The sequence below is a fragment of the Melanerpes formicivorus genome, unplaced genomic scaffold (genome assembly GCF_026170545.1).
Source record: "Melanerpes formicivorus ecotype bairdi unplaced genomic scaffold, bMelFor1.0.p_v2 SCAF_2, whole genome shotgun sequence".
Lineage (NCBI taxonomy): Eukaryota > Metazoa > Chordata > Aves > Piciformes > Picidae > Melanerpes > Melanerpes formicivorus.
The window spans coordinates 12,498,929-12,518,382 of record NW_027142354.1 but is presented as its reverse complement, the minus strand read 5'-3'; the positions used below and the strand labels follow the sequence as shown (position 1 = coordinate 12,518,382).

The 19,454-nt window shown below is 41.4% G+C and overlaps 1 protein-coding gene across 3 annotated transcripts in view; it reads left to right on the top strand.

The window, feature by feature from the left end:
• HIVEP2 (HIVEP zinc finger 2) overlaps positions 1-19,454 on the top strand; it is a 152,700-nt gene that overhangs the window by 75,720 nt on the left and 57,526 nt on the right. For all 3 annotated transcript variants that reach the window (XM_068150833.1, XM_068150816.1, XM_068150826.1), the window contains one exon: positions 17,671-17,768. The gene's annotated coding sequence lies outside the window, so the exon portion shown is untranslated. The remainder of the gene's footprint in view (positions 1-17,670; positions 17,769-19,454) is intronic.

The window sequence follows — 19,454 nt, the reverse complement described above, 5'->3', positions numbered from 1 at the left end:
CCAGTAAAATCACTAAGAGTTTTGCTACTATTTCAAAAGATAGAACTGGGATTCCCTTTCCACCAAAGATAATGTCATACCTTATATGGAACAAATCAAATTATTGACAGCTCCTCCTCCAAGTAGTTATAATGAGCACAGTCATTATGCTTCAGGTTAGCACTGCAGCAGCGTTACGTAAGGAATAGAACTTGACAGTTCTATGGGGGGGAGGGGGAAGGAAGTATATATAAAAGTGGTAGTGGCCTAACCAAGGCCTCAGATGACATAATTCAACTCAGATTATATCATTCATTTTATGGTCAATATGCCTGTCCTCTGAGCCATGGATTGGAAAACTTGATGCTTGTCTGTTCACATCAGACTTCACAGCTATCTCTTTATTACAGAAATTGCTCACGCCGTGCTATTGTTAACTGTATTTTCAGCTTCTCATTGTGGACAGTAAGCAGAGGCAGTCCCAACAGTAGTGTCTGCTCCTTGTGGAAACAGTGAAAAACTAGAAAACCCTAACCTTCCTCATACTGATTCTTAAAATAAGTTGGATGAGTATGTACTTTAAATCCACAACTGTGGAAATATTCACAAATTCTCAAATATTCAACCTGGCACAGATGCTCTGATGTGGATGGGGAACTTGACCATGTGAGTCTACCTTTATCCATTGCTTAGAAATAACTCAGATGGGTCTGTGTTAGGCACTGGCACAGTCAGGACAAGTAGGTGTTTGGTAGAACATGCCTGCACATACAGTGTGTGAGTCCAGGCAGCTCAGCCAAAGACTCTCTGTAAGCATGAGTAGGCCACAAACTTCTCCTGTGCTCCTGGACCTCCTCTGTTGGGAGCACAGGGGTATCACAGTCATTAATATCTATAAGGTGTTACTTAAAAATCAACATATATGGAGCCCTTGCCATGACTGCAGCCCAACCAAGCTTATCAGAAACAGCTTTCAAGTTCCTGCTACTAGAACTCAGTGTGCCCTTGACAGCCTTCAGTTGTGCTGTGTAAATGCTCAGATAATTTGATGCTGATGTGATTTCACTCCTAGCAACACCTAATGGAGGTATCATACATGTATACAAGGAGCTACCGCTCCTTGTTTAGGTTTGGGTGGAAGTTCCCTGGAATTACAGAGCACATCCTGAGGAGCAGCAGTATTAAATTCCAGCTCTCTCATTAGTGTATGTATTGATCTTGTATGTGGTCTATTCTATTCTATTCTATTCTATTCTATTCTATTCTATTCTATTCTATTCTATTCTATTCTATTCCATTCCATTCCATTCCATTCCATTCCATTCCATTCCATTCCATTCTTCTCAAGGTGTTTCTTGAGAGAACAATATTAAATTTGAAAGAACAAATGCCACTATAAAGCAGGGAGATGTGCAATGCCATATTTGTAACTTCAAGCCTCATAAAATAAATTCCTAACTAGACCCGGTGCAAACATTTCAAATCCTCTTTGGCCCACAAAATCAAGAGCCAAAAGGCAACCTCAATTCACAGGATTCTTCAGGAAGATGGAAAAGGCCAAAGTCAAGTTGAAAGAATATTTGAGATAAATCTAGGTACATTGAGTCTGGATAAAATGTAAGTCAGAGATTTAACTGACTATATGTATTCAGTAAAAGATCTGGAAAGAACAGGACAAGGTATTTTCACATATTATAGAAGAAAACAGGGTGAAGAAAAAAATGGTTAGGCTGCAGCAGGGAGTACTTTGCTAGACAGTTCGATATTGGAAAAGGGTTACTACTACACAACATTTAGGTCAGTGGAGCAATCTGCCATGGGAGGGTGTGGAGTTAATCATGGCTAGACTAGATAAGTGTCTATTATAGATGATCTAGGGTGACTGATTTAGATGTGGTTTCCAACCCAAATGCTTTTCTAATTTTTCTCTTCAGGTAAATTCTGTCAGATTGGCTTGTTCTTCCCATTTGTATGCAAAGTATTACAGCCCTATTGACCCAAAAGCCCTCTGCTAGGGGCTAGAAGTATTACTAATATTACTTTGCATTTTATAGTAGATGTAGAATGCCATATAATTACTATATAAACTCAATAGTGTTTGTGAATAATCTCTTGAAATCTGTGTTAAAATATCTTACAAATATTTAGACTAAAATTAAAGCTCTGGCCAGCCTGATCTAATGTGAGGTGTCCCTGCCCATGGCAGGGGGGTTGGAACTTGATGATCCTTGTGGTCCCTTCCAACCCTGACTGATTCTATGATTCTATGATTCTTTCTTAGAATAAAACTTTTTACCCACAGACATGTCTGCATATTTTAAAGATGGGAAATGAATAAGTTTTCAGAGAAGAGTATTACACAGGAGGTGAGATACACTCTGTGTCCCTGTGACCGCATGAATGATTATCTCTCCTCGTACAAGTGTTTGCCAGAGTGTCAGTTGCCAGGGAAGGGTTTAGAGGGCCTACAGACCTGCAAACTGGTGCATGTGTGTGTGCCTGTATGTATGTATGTGCATACCTTTAGATAATAGTGTGATATTCTTACTCAACAGTTACTGTAGTCAGTGGATTTTGTGATTGATCCCAGGCCATAGAACATGTTTTCTCTTTTCCAGGTAATTATCTTTCATGACACTATATTGTTCAAAAGCAGGCTCTGTTGTTAAGTGATTAAAATCAGTGCATGTGGAAAGATTCACTTTTATCAATAGAAAAAGCATATTGTGTTGCTAACCACTCATAGCAGGGAAAATCATTTATCTTTGGGCTCAATCCAAGTTCCATTGACTTTTGTGGTGCGTGGATCAAGCTTTCTAATCACGTTGCTGTGATGATCTGCAAACCCACTGGGGACTTTGTTGTTCATTGCCAGGACTACTTGTAATAAAGTGATATTAAAACATGAGAACATAGGTGCTGACACTTGGGTCTGCAGTTCAAGTTAAGGACTTCTTTGACTTGTCAGAATGAAAGAAAAGGAGTAGCTCCAGCAAAGGTAATTCTGACTCCACTTAATTATCCTCTTTGACTTACTGTAAGAGCAGTGTATTAGTAAGCAATCCTTAGAGAATTGGTGAGAGGTGCTTTACTGTATCCTAAGGGCACGCTAGGTAACTCAGGTATAGTGAGCCTTCTCCTGGTGTCTCCTGATTGTTTGTCTTCTGAGAAGCAGTCCTGACAGAAACCCAGTTTGTTTTCTTTCAGTGCTTGCTCTTTTATAATTTAAACAGTTTCTGGGGGTCACAAAGATTCTGGAACAGCAGGATAATGGTTTGGGGTACAATTGGCAGAGTATGTTTATATCTGTTGTAACTTCCTGAAGAGGAATGAGTTTCTGAATGATCGCTATTGTTTGGTTTACCTTTTGTTACTCCTGAGAAGCCTTTAACTTGATTTCTTAACAGTTTCTTAACAGATATATTTCCCTGGCAGGAACATTTTTGCTGCCTAGCATGCTGATTGTGTTATCTGAAAATGTTTTTAACTCTTTTGCACTTTCTCAGCCCCTTTGCAGCTTTTCCAGTTTGACTTTCTACAGTCAGTGTGACTCTTACCAGTTTCCTGCCTTTACTAATTTTTGAGCAGAAGCCTTAACACAGAATCAAGCCTTGAGGTTTTTAAGGGGACAAGTCTCTTTGAAATTGCCACCTTGCTGTCTTTAGTCTTTTGATTGCAGCTGCACTGAAGCTCTGCTGAACACAGCAGAGAAGGAAGAGGAGGCTTAGGACCAGTTTTTCCATTTGTCTGGTTCCTGGAGCAACCAGGCCTAGAATGTCCTGCATATTAATAGGAAACACTTTCAGAAACAAAGTTTAGCTAATCCCTGCCAGTCTCTAAGTCAGGAACACATTTCTGTCATTTAGTGGCAGGGCATCTGTGTGTGCTGACACCTGATTTTTGGACACAGATACGAATAAATTTGGTGGAGGCTCTGTTCACCTGCATTGCCATTTGTGTTTCAAAGATCAATAATGTTCTTAAAATACATTTCTTTTTTGTGACCTTTCTGGGCATAGTAAGTAAAGGTAATTTAGAAAGGGATTGGTTTAGTACACAGTTTCAGAGGTTTTATTCTGACTTCATATTCTTGGCCGTCACAAAACAATAATCAGGATGGTACATTGCCCACAGCAACATTGATGAGTCCTGAAAATCCAGTGTAAAACCTGTGTGTCTGCCTCTGTCAAGTAGTGCATCATGGATAATTGTTAGTTCTGGCTTTTAAGTTCTGTAGGGTAGCTGGTAAGATTATTTCTTCAGGTGGAACCGTAGTGATAGAGAAATTGAAACTTTCCATCCTGCCCCTTCTATAACTCTTCGTCTATGCTGTGTATCTCAGATAGTGTACAGCAAAGGGCTTCAAAGGTTGAAGATGACACTCCAGCCATGGATGATCATGACTAGCTGGAAATTATTACTTCACTACTCTTCTTGTTGAAAGAGCTGTGGAAGTGCTCTGTTCCTTACTCCAAGCAGAGCTGTCTGGGGTGGCTTTTGCTGAAAGTCAGTGGAGGTCTCACACTGACTGAGGTAGGAAACATGAACCTTCATCCAACGAGGAGCAAGTGGGGACAGGAGCACCCTTAGCTTCCACAACTACAGGAAGAAGAGGACTTCTGTCATAGGTCTTAGCCAGCAGCAGTTACCCCTTAAATGAGACATGATGGGGAAGAGTGGTTAGCTTGAACTTTTGTATTGTGTATTTCTCTACATGATGATGTGGAGATCTGATGGAAAATCATATTCAAAATTGTACCAGAAACCTATCTTGTACCTGTACTTGCAAGACCATTCCACTGTCCTCCAAAACCTAGCCTTTTATTTGAGATTATTCTCCAGGCTGTTGATTACTGCAGTGTTCTCAGTGGTGATTGCGTCAGGACCATCAGTTGTTATTTCCAGGTCCTCAATTTTCTTTTCAGCCTCCTGCCATTTTAATCCCAAGCTTCCTGTCCATGGAAACCATAGTAGCCTGGATTAGGTCCAACCTTCCAGAAACATGGACTACATGCCTTGTAAAGACATTAGATAATACTAGGTGGCCAAGGACTGCAGTTCTAGGTATTGCAAACCCAAAGGCAGGTGAGCCCATTTAACATGCTAAAAACTATGTCTGAACATGCTGCCATCTGATCTTGATTTCCTCACAGATATGTTAAGGTCACTGCCCATTCTCTTATGAAAATCATAGACAACAGGGTTAAAATACTGAATCACTTGGGTGATTGTGACCAATAGATAATACCATATAGCACACCTGGAAATTATCTTTTCACACAGCTGGAAGCAAATCCACAAATTCCTTTTATAATACTCCTTAAATTTGCTGTGATTTTTATCACCTTGTTTATTTATTTATTTACTTCTTAAAGCTGCCCACTTAGTCTCAGGCACTGGGTTTGGCTTATTTTTTTTGCTTGTCACTGTACATCATGGCCCTCCCTTTTCCATCCAGGAGGAAGCCTATGCCTGCAGAATGCACTAGCAGCAAGCCTACCATCTTCTCCCTGCTTCCTGCAGCTCTGGAGAAGGGTGTTTAGCCTGGGCTGAGCCTCGCTGACGTGGGCAGGGCTGGGTGGATGAGATTTCTTCTCCAGAATGGTGGTGTTGCACCAGATGGGGTCAGTCCTGGGTGTGCTAGAGACTTCTTTTGCTTGTGGAAATATTGTTAACCTTTCTGATTAGGGCACACATGGTAAGACATTTTATCTCAGCATTTCTGTAAAAGCTAGAGAGAAAGTAAGATTCCCATTAGTGAAAGAAGCTGATAGTCAAGTCTTGGTAAAGGACTTGTCTCTCTAATCAAAGTAAGAACACACCTATCTTTGCTTTCATAGCTGTCTTGGCCAAAGGCATAAAGATCTTTGATTTGATTCTCAACTTGATCCCTGACTGACACAAAAGCTCTCACTGTGGATGGACTTTGGACAGATCTTTACTTATACTGAAACCCTTTTTGCTTGCTGGATGAGGGAAGAGGGACTCCAGGAAAAAAGCTGTGCCAGCAAATAATGTGATTTTGCTGGTAAGGACAAAGGCTGTACTGGGAACATACTGTCAGTACAGTTTGCTAGGGCAGCTGCACCAGCAAGGCTATCCTATTCTAGATACAGGATTCTCTTCTGTTCCAGTTTGCCATGCATGATTTATCTTTGTGTCAACTCTTCAGGTCCCTAGGCACCTCTCAGTGTAAAAAGAAATTAAAACCCAATACAGATGAGTCTGCTTTGTGTTGGACTCTTGACCTGTAATATATCAGGTTTTCATATTGCAACTTTCCCAGCAAATAGCTGTCCTACAAGAACCGAGGTTGTGTAAGTGAACTGCAGAGGTCCTACCTCAGCCATGCTTTGGTTTTATTTGCTTCCACTTACAAACTGTCAAGCTGTCTGAAATGCCTTTGAGAGGAGATAAGGTTTTCAGATTTCCTGGGAGAGCATACCCATGAACTCCAGTGGTCAATGAGGAAAAAAATTATCTCAAAAAATCAGAGAAAACAGCCTGGCATCCCAGATGTCAGAAGGATTGCTTAATGTTTTGTCCTGTTATACCAGTTTAATTTTTATCAGACTTTGGAGTATGTTTTTTTCTTCCCCCTTGATGCTCTCATTACATTTTCCTTCCTGTATTAAAGAAAGTGTTTTCATCTTGCTCTGTGCTTCTGTGGCAGCATTTCTCCTGAGCAGACTGTTATGTTGGTCCCATGACAGGGTTGCAGTCCGACTTCATAGATCAATAAATCACCTTTGTTAGTTGTTGAACATACCAGATTTGAATTTTAAAAATCTACACTAGCATTCAAAATACCAGAGAGGCCAAAACCTGATGGAAATTTTAAGAGGCATCTGAAGAATTGCTCTATATTTCAGTCGTGGGGTTTTGCCAGCATTATCTTTTAACCAGATCACTGTTCGCCTGGGTTTCAGTCTCCTGTTTTTCTCTGTGACTATTGGAAGTAGGTGTTGGTTTGTTGTTGGGGTGGTTTTTTTGCCTTTTTTTTTTTCCTCTTCCCCAAGAGACAGACAACTGTGTCTTTAAAGCAACAAAACAACTGTGTCAACAGATGGGAGAGAAAATGCTGTGTCTGAAATAGTGCTAGGAATAAACTGTGTTAAAAATAGGTAGTCTTGCCACAACTGTTTTTTTGGCCAATGTAGAAATCCTCCTTTCCTGTACTAGTGTGTTATCAAAACTATACTAAAACCCTGCTAGAAAAACTGCCAAATTAGTGTACAAAAGTGTTGCTAGAACAATAGCTTCCCTTTTCCTGCCTAATTGTAACAGCCGTGCTAGTAAAGGAGAAAGGCTACGGAAGCTGAACTGCCAGGGGAGAGCTCTTCACAATTCCTGTGACTGACCCCTGGTCACCAGCAACTAAAACACAACTCTTGCCCTTGTGGACATAGATTTTCATGATGTGACGCCCCTCTCCATCCTTAACAGTACTAGGACAACTAGGACACTAGAGAGTGTCAGAATTTTGACCTTTCTTAAAAGTGTTGTTTCACTCCTAGATATGGAGAGAAATAATGTTCCTATCGCACAAACTATCTGGGGAGAACCCATGGCAATTCTGCTAACAAGTTGAGATTTTGCAAAAGAAAACCCTTGCTGTCTTTGAAATAGGAAAGCAAGCTGAACTATTCTTGTGTTTTTTACTAGCAGAATTACAGCTGCAGTTTAGACATTACATTTCTGCTTTCCATCTGTTGTCTCACTTATTTTTGCTGTCTGTCTCCTTGCTTTCAATTGCCTCTTCTGTGTCTCAGTTTATCCAATTTTCAGGGCTGGCCAGCCATTTCAGCATTATCACTGTCCTAATGGCTCTAAGGACAGCAGAGAAGCTCTTCACTAAATGATTTTTTTTTCCCACAATGCCTTTGTGCTTTGTTTGGTCGGTTTTTTGTTTGTGCTTGGTGTTGCGTGTTATGTCATCTGGGAAGAGAAGAGATGTTTGCCTAATGTGTATTTTGCTGGAGTTGTTTAATTTCTGCAAACATTTATATTCTACAGCTCTCAGTGCCTTTAGGGCAGGGACAGATTGTAATCTCGGAGAACAAATTGGAGAGCTGACCCCACACCGTCTGTCTCCAGCAGCCTGAAGGAACTGGAGAACAGGTAGAGCCTGGCCCTCAGCACTTCCCTTCTGAGCCTTGGGAGGAAGTGGCCTCGAGCAGCTGAGCATAATTTAGGGTAGCCCCACAGCATTTGTAATTGATTCTTGATCTCTGAGACGAAATGCAAAGGCTCCCTCAGGTAGGCGAGCTGTGTGACCTGCGGCTGAGTATAAATTCCCTGGGACCTGTTACTGCCTTGCTGTTTGCAACAGGCTTTTCTTTTCTCACTTGTCTGCAGTCAAGGAGTGCTCCTGGGGATCCATGCTTGCCTGCAAGTTGTCTCTGTTAAATTAATATTGTTTGCAAGGACTAAAGGAATTTTAAAGGGAAAGAAAAGGCTTCAGATTACTTTAGAGGCTGCCCAGTTACTTCAGTGCATTCAAGGAAAGTGCCACATTCCTTATCAAAACAGCATCTTCGTTCTCCCTATTCTTTCCTCATTTCCATGGGAAGGAAAGAAATGGAGGAATTGAAATGCCTATGATTTTCCACTCTTCTTCCAGTGGATAAGAAAGCTCTCAGCTGACTCCCATGAAAAGGCTCAGAAATTCTGTCAGTACAGCATTCCCTATGGTAGCTTCTTACATTTTCTTTTCTGTGTTACCTCTTTCCCCTTCTGTGGTTCATAGTAGTATCATAGTATCATAGTATCAGTCAGGGTTGGAAGGGACCACAAGGATCATCTAGTTCCAACCCCCCTGCCATGGGCAGGGACAGCCCACACTAGGATCAGGCTGGCCAGAGCCTCGTCCAGCCTGGTCTTAAACACCTCCAGGGACGGGGCCTCAACCACCTCCCTGGACAACCCATTGAAGGGCCTCACCACTCTCATGGTGAAGAACTTCCTCCTCACATCCAGCCTGAATCTCCCCACCTCCAGCTTCATTCCATTCCCCCTTGTCCTATCACTACCCGAGATCCTGACAAGTCCTTCCCCAGCCTTCCTGTAGGCCCCCTTCAGATACTGGAAGGCCACAAGGTTCCCTGCAATCCATATGTAGAATGTTATGTATGTCTGTGCCCAATCCAAGGATATGTCTCATGGCTTTTTTTTTGCTTAACCAGTCTGTAGATGAGTTAAAAAACCAAGTACTTTCCATGCTTAAGTGACAGTTTGATTAACAGCTGAATTCTACCTTCTTCATGATGCACTCTGAAGGAAACCAAGGGAAGTTTTGTGCACAGTTCTCAGGATGTGAAAACTCCTTGGTCAGAAAGATGTGTGCTACCTATTCACTTCTGTCTTGAGCCAATGGTTTGATTTGCTGAATTGGCTTTACAGATTAGAGATGGAATGAAGTATACCTGAATGACTTGTTTATCTGTAACTGAGGTTGCATATTTTGTCTGCTGGAGCTTTCCCACTGAATTCAGAGAGAGCAGACTCAGACTGAAATGACAGAGAGGTGATGCAGTTCTAAATGGCAGGATATGGCAGTTAAAACTTAACTGCCTTTGTATTGTAAAATGAAGTTTTGCTTTCTTATTATTACCAGTTTCAAATTATGGTTGTGAATTGTGGTCAGGTCGATATGGTTTCATGGGAAAAGTATAGCAAAATATTTTTGCTTTATCTGTAGGAAGAATACATAGTTTAAAGCTCTCCTATAGTTGTGTCTGGGCTAACTGCTTGCTGTTGCTCTGCTGTATTTTTCAGACTGTTTTATTCTTGTGTTGGACGCCAAAATCATTAGAAAACATTCACTGGCAGCATTTAATAGCATATATTTAGAACATGAAGTAAAGAAACTAGACATTTGTGATGCACCACTGATCTGTTAGTAATTTGTTTAACTCCACTCCTCCACAAATGAAAGAAAATAAAAGTTATTAAAAGTGAACTAAAGAAAAACCAAACCAACTTCAGACTTATGACAATTTGTTTGTTTGTTTGTTTCTTTAAAATACCAGATTGTTTTTCTGAGAGTCAATGGTGTTGCAGCAGGTGAAAAACTACTAACAAAACTAAGGAGAAGCTCAATCTGGCTGTTGAGCCAAAAGTGTGATTCAGGAGCTGAAAATATCTCTGCACTTCATGCATCAAACTCAAACACTGTGCTTTGGCAACGCCCCCTGGATTAGAAGCAGAGTTTGAGGTCATTCCTCCTCCAGCCTGCCATGTATGGATAGGGCCCACGCTTGCAAGAAATTACTGACTGACTTAGCACACACCGAAAGCAGAGTGACATCAGTGCTGAGGGATCTTGCCTCACTGAGGAAGACCAAAGGCTGCGCTGCTGCCTTTCGCCTGTCTATCTGTAGACCTGGAGGACCACTGTGGAAGAACTGGGAAGGAGGACATTTTAAATAGTCTCCTTCTAGAGGCAACTTCCTTACAAGAATTCAGCATCCAGCAGAATTGTGAATAAAGAGTGGTCAGAAGTATTTTAGTGGCCCATTCAAATTTTTGATACAAATTATCAGCTGCCAGTGATGGTGCTGCCTACCTGAAATGACAGCAGAATATCTTGTGCTGTACAAGCTGTCTTTGCAACCAGGAGCACAGTGTCTCGGCTTATCTGGTATAAATCCAGAGTGCTTTGACTGAACACCAGTCTTACTGAGGTCTTAGTTTTATTTCATAGAGAACATTGGCTTAAACTTTGCAGGTAACAAGAACCAAAACTCTTGTAAGCAGACCCTAAGTAATTGGATTATTTTCCTGGCTGACAAACTTCTGTTGTTGTCAAGCATCACACTACCCTTCTGGAGTCCTGCACATCTGACTGGTAGTCAGAAAGTTATCTTTCATCTCCCACTGAAGTTGTCTAGCACTGGTTGCCATGACTCTACCACAGACTTGAACTTGTGATGGTCTTTCCATGGAGACAGAGATAATTTTGACATCTTAAGTGATTGTCATGGGCATATAGGACACTCACCACATTGCAGCCTGTGTCCTTGGTGGCTGTGAGTGGTTCTGCCTCAGTTTCTTCATTGTGTGCCTGGCTGTATTGTTTTTCCTTATGCAAGGATGTCATTCAGAGATGGAAGGAAAGCCAAGGCATTTGGTGTAGGAAGTTCCTTGTGCTGATTTTGCTGAAGCCTGTGTGGATTGCACAGAGCATGAGTTGGAATCCTATCTTGGGCTCAGCTCAGACTTGGTGTTTTCACCTTCTCTGCCCACTCTCAGAGGATCACCAGATGTACTCCCATCTTGCTGCCAGCTGCCTGCACAAACAGCCCTCTCCTCTTGGCAACAGCAGGTTAGGCAAATGGGTTGAGCAATATGTGTATATGGACACTGTGTCAATTGTCAGCGTGACCATTGTCTAAAATCATCAGGCCTGGTTAGCAAGGGCACTGATCTCAGCTGGCAGTGTCTAAACTGTTATTTGCAGTGAGGTTATGGACCTATACTTAGGGGAATGTGCTCTTGCTAATTTAGCTCCTGGCTGAAATGGAAAAAAAGTAACCCAAAATCATAGTTCCAGTGGTGGCAGCAAAATAAGACCCTGAGCTGACTGGGCTCTGGGGATAGATGATATAGTGTAGGGAGGATCCAAGGAAGAAATTATTGTGATTGATTTTAATAAAGTGAATCTCCTGTCTGTAAAGTAGACAAATAAAGTTCATAGGTGATGGTCCAAAAGTCATTTGGCATGATACATCTTTTAGGTAAATTTTGCTCTGATTGTTAACTTTCTGCAGAGCCTGAGAGACAATAAAACCATCTTGTCTAACACACATCTGTGTTACTAAATACGGTTAGATTTATTTATACAATATGTATATGTATGCGCATGTGCATATACACACTCACACATATATTTATGCATATGCACACATGTATGTACACATGAGGACAGACTGTATGCACACATGAGGACAGACTGAAGGAGTTGGGGCTGTTTGGTCTGGAGAAGAGAAGGCTCCGAGGTGACCTAATTGTGGCCTTCCAGTATCTGAAGGGGGCCTACAAGAAGGCTGGGGAGGGACTTCTCAGGATCTCAGGTAGTGATAGGACTGGGGGGAGTGGAATGAAGCTGGAGGTGGGGAGATTCAGGCTGGATGTGAGGAGGATGTTCTTCCCCATGAGAGTGGTGAAACCCTGGAATGGGTTGTCCAGGGAGGTGGTTGAGGCCCCATCCCTGGAGGTGTTTAAGACCAGGCTGGATGATGCTCTGGCCAGGCTGATCTAGTGTGGGGTGTCCCTGCCCATGGCAGGGGGTTGGAACTAGATGATCCTTGTGGTCCCTTCCAACCCTGACTGATACTATGATACTAGTTATCATCCTTAGTTATCCTTAGTTATACTGTGATACTGTGGAGGTGTTCAAGAGGAGATTGGATGTGGCACTTGGTGCCATGGTCTAGTCATGAGGTCTGTGGTGACAGGTTGGACTCGATGATCCTCGAGGTCTCTTCCAACCTTAGTTATACAGTGATACTGTGATACTATGGTATACATTCATGCATGTACAAATTTCAACAAATTAAAATTTTACAAGGATTTCTTACTGCTCTTTGCATCCAGATCTGCAACATGGTGTTAGCAACCAGGATACCAAAATGAAGAAAAGCTGCCAATAAATGAAATTTAAATGGGCTATCATACTCCTTTTTAGAAAATTATGAGAACCAAAAAAAGAGCATAAAAAGAAATTTTGCATCAAATGTCTTTCTGGTTTAGTAATGAAGACACAGATGTTTACAGCATAGAGACATTTGATCTAAGCAATAAATAATATCCCTTTAACGCGCAAGGCAGTTCAGGATTTGATACATTAATTTAATCAAGCTGCTTGTAAGAAAACATATTTCTTCAATTTTGAGAGCTGCCAGAGTGACCTGGAATTAAGAGGGGAAAGGCAGAGGCACTGTAAGTATTTTAATTCATCTATTCACAGATGATTTGTGTGAACACATTAAGAACACCAGCAAAGTAATGGGAATAATTTTCTTCCTTTTTTCCCCCCCAAATTCAATTGCATGCAGCGTGATTGCATTTGATCAGGACATGAACATCATTTCTTAGATGATTGTGTTCTGCCATTGATCATACAAAGTCAATTTAAAGTGTGGCATTACTTTTACCTTCCTCAAGCAGGAAGACATTTTTTGTTCTAGCCTTAGCTGCTGTAACTGTCGAGTTGTGTGTATAATAAATTGTGCTTTGTTTAGAGAGTGATAACTGTACAATATTGCCCATTCAGAGAACAAGTACCGAGATTGAGATTGATGCCTGGAGCTTAATGCATCATAGCTGCAATCAAACAAATTTTAGACTTCTTACTTCTCCCATTGCAGACTGTAATTCACAGAGTTCTTCAAAATTTCTGTGTTTGAAAAGGGGAAAGGGGGAGAAAAGAACATTAGAAAATCCATGCAGACTGGGTTCACAATCTCTGCATACTACAGTATAGAAGCTTGAATGATCAAGTGGTTGTATTTAGTAAGACAAAATCTATAAAGGGGGATTTGAACTTACTGAGAAGTGAGAGAGTTGTGCATCACTACCCTGAGTTACCAGCCATGAATTCAAGCTCTTGAGTGGTATGCTGCAGAAGTGTGCACCTTTTACTACCTATGTTGCAAGGTTCTTTGGTACGAATTATGCTGTGCAATCCTGGAACCTCACAGCTATTTCAGCGGCTCCAGGCATTCTCACAGTCCTGGTCAAACTGAGGCTTAAGGTAAATTCCCAAACATCTAAGGTACAGTATGTGCTGGAACACCATCTGCTGAAAGCCAGTTAAGGAGTAACATGGGTATGGCTTTATTTGCCCTTTGTACCCTCGAGGCAATTTCACCCATTTACTGTGCTTTTTCAGAACATTTGAATAATTAGTAGTAAAATAAATACTATTCAGTTGCTTTCCTTAAATCTTATTTTGTGATTAAAATACATAGGAGATTCCTGATTTTTATTTTTATTTTATTCACCTAGCAATGTACAGAGGTGTCCTGTCCCAAACTGACCTTACAGTGTTGGTATAACAGATAGATAAAAAGTAATAATAAACAAAGTCCTTCTTCTTGTTGACCCATGAAGTGATTTGATCTTTATTGGTCAGACGATGCCAATGCCTGCTGCTACATCTTTGTTTCACCACTGAAGGTGTAGTTTTACAGTAGCAAAATGATTATGGGTGTTTCCAATGGAGAAGCTAGCAGTCTTTCAAAAGCAGATGGTGTAAGAGACAGCATCAGAGCACTTTTGCCTGTTTGTTTCCAGGTCCCATGTAAAAAGCTAATCCCTGAGCGTCCAAGAGACAAAGTTCAAATTGAAAAAAAAGTCTTTGAAGTAGTAAGACTCCCATTTCCTTTCTCATGTGCTTGTTTAATTTTAGACTCCATGGTTGGTAAACTGCAGCAGATTAATAGAGTCATGACCAGATATGACCAACTACTTGCAAGTACTCAGCAGTGGTGTTGCATTGCTGTCTGTCTTTGGTGGGGAGTTGTTGAAGGCACACTCATGTGCTGTTGCTGCTGAAGAACCAAGGACTGCACAAATTATTACTAATGTGGCGGTAAACACAAATTAAAAGTTCCTGGTTTTAGTATCACAACAATGCCTCTGGGAGCTTTAAATAGGCAGTAAAATCCTGTTTGATGACACATGCATTATCAGATGTTGTTAGAGACTCTGCAGGTTGACTGTTCCCTCATACCACGTTCTATTTGCTGGTGCTAGCGCTGCTGTAAGATGGTAGGGTAGCAAGGATATACAGCAGTACTGCCTAGACAAAATCTTACTGTCCTTAACCAGATCTTGCTCTGGATATTTTTTCTACTTGTAAGAAATGATTAAGCTTCTTAAACACTCAGAAACTGATCCAGCCCTTACTGAAATCAGGGGAAGTCTTTCACACTTGGATCAGAAGCTGGAGTATTCTTTGAGGAACACTGCTGAAGACAATGAGGTTACCACAGTGAGAGGGAAGCACTGGTTCCCATCAGTTAAGAGCTAAAAAAGAAATTAGGGAAAATGAAATCTAGTGTTCTTCATGGATTTCATTTCAGTTTAAATACTTTCTGTGAGCTGGAGCAGCAGCAGTGTGGTTTTGTTTCATAAATAATATCTTTCACTTATGGCTTCATTCACTTTTCATGAAAGTCGCCTTTGCTCCTGCCTGGGGTGCTAAAGAGATTTAGTGTAAATGAGAATGAAGACCCTTGTGCTTGGGTTGCAGATTAGATAAACCAGTTCTCAGTGCATGTTAATTAAAAATTACTCTGTGCAAATGTAGCCAGTGTCACAAAAACCACTCAGGCCTGTGAGAGCCCAAGGTGACCTGCTTGGGAGCTGGAAGGTATCCATGCCACATCAGGGAGAGGATGCTACAAACTCTAGGTCTTGCTGAAGGATGGGAGAATAAGAAGCCATGAATTCTTTATTGCTTTGCTTTGTTTTTGACTGGAACTTTACTCAGGCCAGTTGTAAAACTAGCAAGTGAAATACTGGACCTGCTAAAACCAGACTTTGCCTTTGAGCCCAGCCGTGCCAAGGTTTCACCGACAGATTAAATCCATATTGGGTCATGTCTGTTCAAAGGTTCGGAAGTGTTTTCTGGCTCCACATCCAGATTATTTCCTAGAAAGCTGTATATTGATGTGATAAAGCATCAGGGGCTGGAGCCACAGCATATGTTATTTTATATACTCAGATGTCTACATATACTACTGTTGACATTGTGGTCAGTAACACATTATCATTTGCTGTTTGTTTTTGTTGCTGATAGCAAACATTACAGGGGAAAAAAAAAAGTAAGCATATGCCTTTGATTGCTAACTGTTTCCAGGCCTACTTTACCCTTCAGCTTTTAGCACCCCATTTCCACTGGCTCACATCTGCACTCTGCTAGCGGTGGAAGTGCTGTGCATTACCGACCCTACAGTGGACAGGCTTGGCTGTGTGTATGGGACACTGTGGGCAGCTGTTCCACTTGCTGGAAGCAGAGGGAAGTTTATTGTTGGCTTCAGTACCAGTACAGTCAGGCCACAGGCTCTGATCTGTAACTCTAGTGTGCCATGTTTGAGATTTTCCTGTCCACATCCTCTAGCATGCTCTTCTGCAATGACATTTGTAAACCCTTGTGGGGCAGATACCCTCTCCTGCTGCAGTGACCCAACTGCCCCAAGATGATGGCCAGCCAGGGCTCAGCATCATGGCCAGGGCAAAGAGCAGGAGAAGGGACAGCACAAGCTGCAGTTCTTACTGGGACCCTGTGCTTCCCTGAGGTGCTGCTCATCCACTGTGGGATGCCCACACTCGTCACCCATCCCTGTCACATCACCTGGGGTGGCATCTCACGTGTGGGTATTCAAGGACCTAGAAAAGCCTGAAAGAAAGTGCTCTGGGCAAAATGCATGGTGGCCTGTGTGTTTCACACCCATCTTCAACAAAATCAGAATATCCAGGCCCATTGGAGTATGTGGTCACTAGAAAACTATTGAAGTTTTGTTGTCTGAGGTGGGCATTTCAGTTAGTTCTATTATGTGCAAATTAGATATGAGTCTCCAGTTTCTGGTGCATTGTTTCTATGCCGTGATTAATGGTAGCCTTCATGTATTCAATAACTCCCTCCCCGCAGGTGTAAATAGGGCAGCCTGCAGCTAGCACATCTAACACATGAATAGAATAGAATAGAATAGAATAGAATAGAATAGAATAGAATAGAATAGAATAGAATAGAATAGAATAGAATAGAATAGAATAGAATAGAATAGACCAGGTTGGAAGAGACATTCAAGATCATCGTGTCCAACCTATCATCCAACACCACCTAATCAACTAACCCATGCAACCAAGCACCCTGTCAAGTCTCCTCCTGAACACCTCCAGTGATGGCAATGAACACCTCTTGTGGTGCTCTGTACCTGGGATGCAGACATACATGCACTCCTGCATACACACCTAATGCAGGTCTTTTGGATACAGACAGTGCCTTTTTGTGGTCATGCTCAGAGTAGCATCATGTGTAAGACAGACATGTAAGGTTTACTGAGTGATTTTCACAGTGTCCACTAATTATTTTCTCAAACAGACCAGCATCATATGGAAAGGGAATTTTTAGAGTGATATGACAGTGCTAGATGAGAAAGAAGCAGAATGAAAGACAATTAACTGCTCTAATTTAATTATAATAGAAAAAAAAAGACAGTATTTGCAATTAATTGAAACATACATGCTTTTAAATTCTGATTTGAGCATGGTCTTTTAAAAATTAGGCAACAAACCTGGAACTGCAAGCCCTAAAGGTAAACAGACTACAAAGGCAATTCTGTATTCTGTATGTTTACGCAGCTTGTTATCTACATCATGTTTGAAATTGCATCACTGTATACACCTTTTGGTCTTCTATTGTTTTCAACCTGGAATATGTTAGTTGATGAGTATTCTAGCCCACAGGAAGGTGGAAACCACAGGACAGCTACTGACTGCTGGAGCCACATTGCTCTTGGAGAAAAACATGTGACTAGCAAGAGGGACGGTGACTGACACCTAAAGTTCTTACATGTATTGATGTGACCAATGCTGTAAAGGCAGATAGGTTATAAAATCAAACAGCAGGCTGAATCAACCACAATCCTTAAAAATCTTTCATATTTGTTTTCCAAATAGGTGGAGAAGAGAGTCAACAGCCATATTTGCTGGAGCAGTGAACCAAATTGCCTTGACTGGAACCATTACTCGCTTGCACCTTTGTCAGCAACAGCCAGGTAGGAGAGCAAAGAAAGGATGGATTTGAGTGAACTGAGAAACTTGGCCCGAGTGAATAGTTTTTCATTCTCAGAAGGTTTCATGTGGAAATCACTCACATTTATATACTTATTACATGGCCTTTTGTTACAACTGAAGTCAGCTCTCACTGAAATCGGAGGCATTTCAACTTTTGGGGATGGTTATGTCTTGTTCATTTGGAAGTGCTGTCTTGGCTTTGTTCAGGCATGTAGTTTGCCACTTTCCCTTTTCTATGCAGTTCTTGCATCAAGTATCCAGGGAGCACACTTTTCGAACCAAATAAGTAGAAAAAAAGTGGTGAGTTTGGTATCTGAAACACTGGATTTTTTGTTTATTTTAAAATTGTCCCAAAGTATAAATTGGTGATTTCTGCTTGACTGTCTTGCCAGTTCAAGTGCAACATTGACAATCCTGTTCAAGGTTTATTTTCTCCTCTGGGTCTTCAACACTTGAGCACATAGAAACTGCAGTTATGAAAGTGCTGATACTATAGTATAATGACACCCAAACTAGCATAAAGTTAGTGGATCCTCAACACATGTTTTACACTGGCATCAGATAGTGCAGAAGCCAGTTTATCTTGTCAAGGAATGGTGCATTTTCAGCTACTCATTGCAGCTCCATGTTTATTTGGGTTGGTAATCACAGGCTGAGAAGGTTTCACATTGACTGTCTCAAAAACTGTGCCTGTGTGCAGTATAGACTGTTAGTTTTGTTGCTGTAGGAGACCTGAGGCACTGAGAAGCTCCTCTAATCTCCACGTGAGCACATCATTGATGCTCAGAGGATTGTTAGCCCTCAGAATTTAATGACACTGACTTGAAATAGTAAGAAGAAAAAGCTTGATCCTTCTCATTGGCATTTTTTTTTTTAATTATCATGTAATATTTATCTGCATCCATGGGATCTAGGTGACTTCCTTTCATAAGGAAAAAAAAACAGATTCTCGTGTGATATGACCACAGGAGAAGGTGCTCAAAGCACACTTACACCATATTTTGAGATAAAACCTCCAGGTTTTATCCATGCAAGTTTATTTGACCTGTGTTTTGTACTGTGTATGAAGGGAACATAAGGGATTCAATTGAGCTGGACTATCCCTTGAACCTTTATTCAAACCTAGAACTGGTTCTAGATACTCTGCAATCCAGGGTGGTGCTATATCTGTTCTCATGGATCTCTCTCCTTGCAATGGAAATTGTGTGTACGTGCATTGCGCTCTTTCCTTTCTGCAGTTTGAGAGCTAACCAAGGTGTTTCCATGCAGCCTGGGATTAGAGCTGGGTGGATAAGAGGGATGCAAACTGATGTCTGTCAGCAGGGGTGTTACCAACAAACATGTTGGCAAAAAAGAAGGCGACATCCCCACCAGAGGTCCTGTGGAATTTATGTTGGAAGTTGAGTGGGAAAATAAACTGTCCTCATGCACCCCTGAGCTCCATTGCCGGTTTGGGAAGCATTAACAGTGTGTGAAATTTATAAGCAGGAGCAGTGGAATACTCCTGCATTATAGAAGCCTACTCATGTCCTGACTCACCAGGCAGGATATAAGAGGAAAACTGAGAACTTTGGTACACAAGAGCATGGTTGCCATACTCTGAAATGAGGGTTTAGCATAAATTTTTCAGGTTTCATTAACATGTAACTTAATGGCACTTCTGTGCA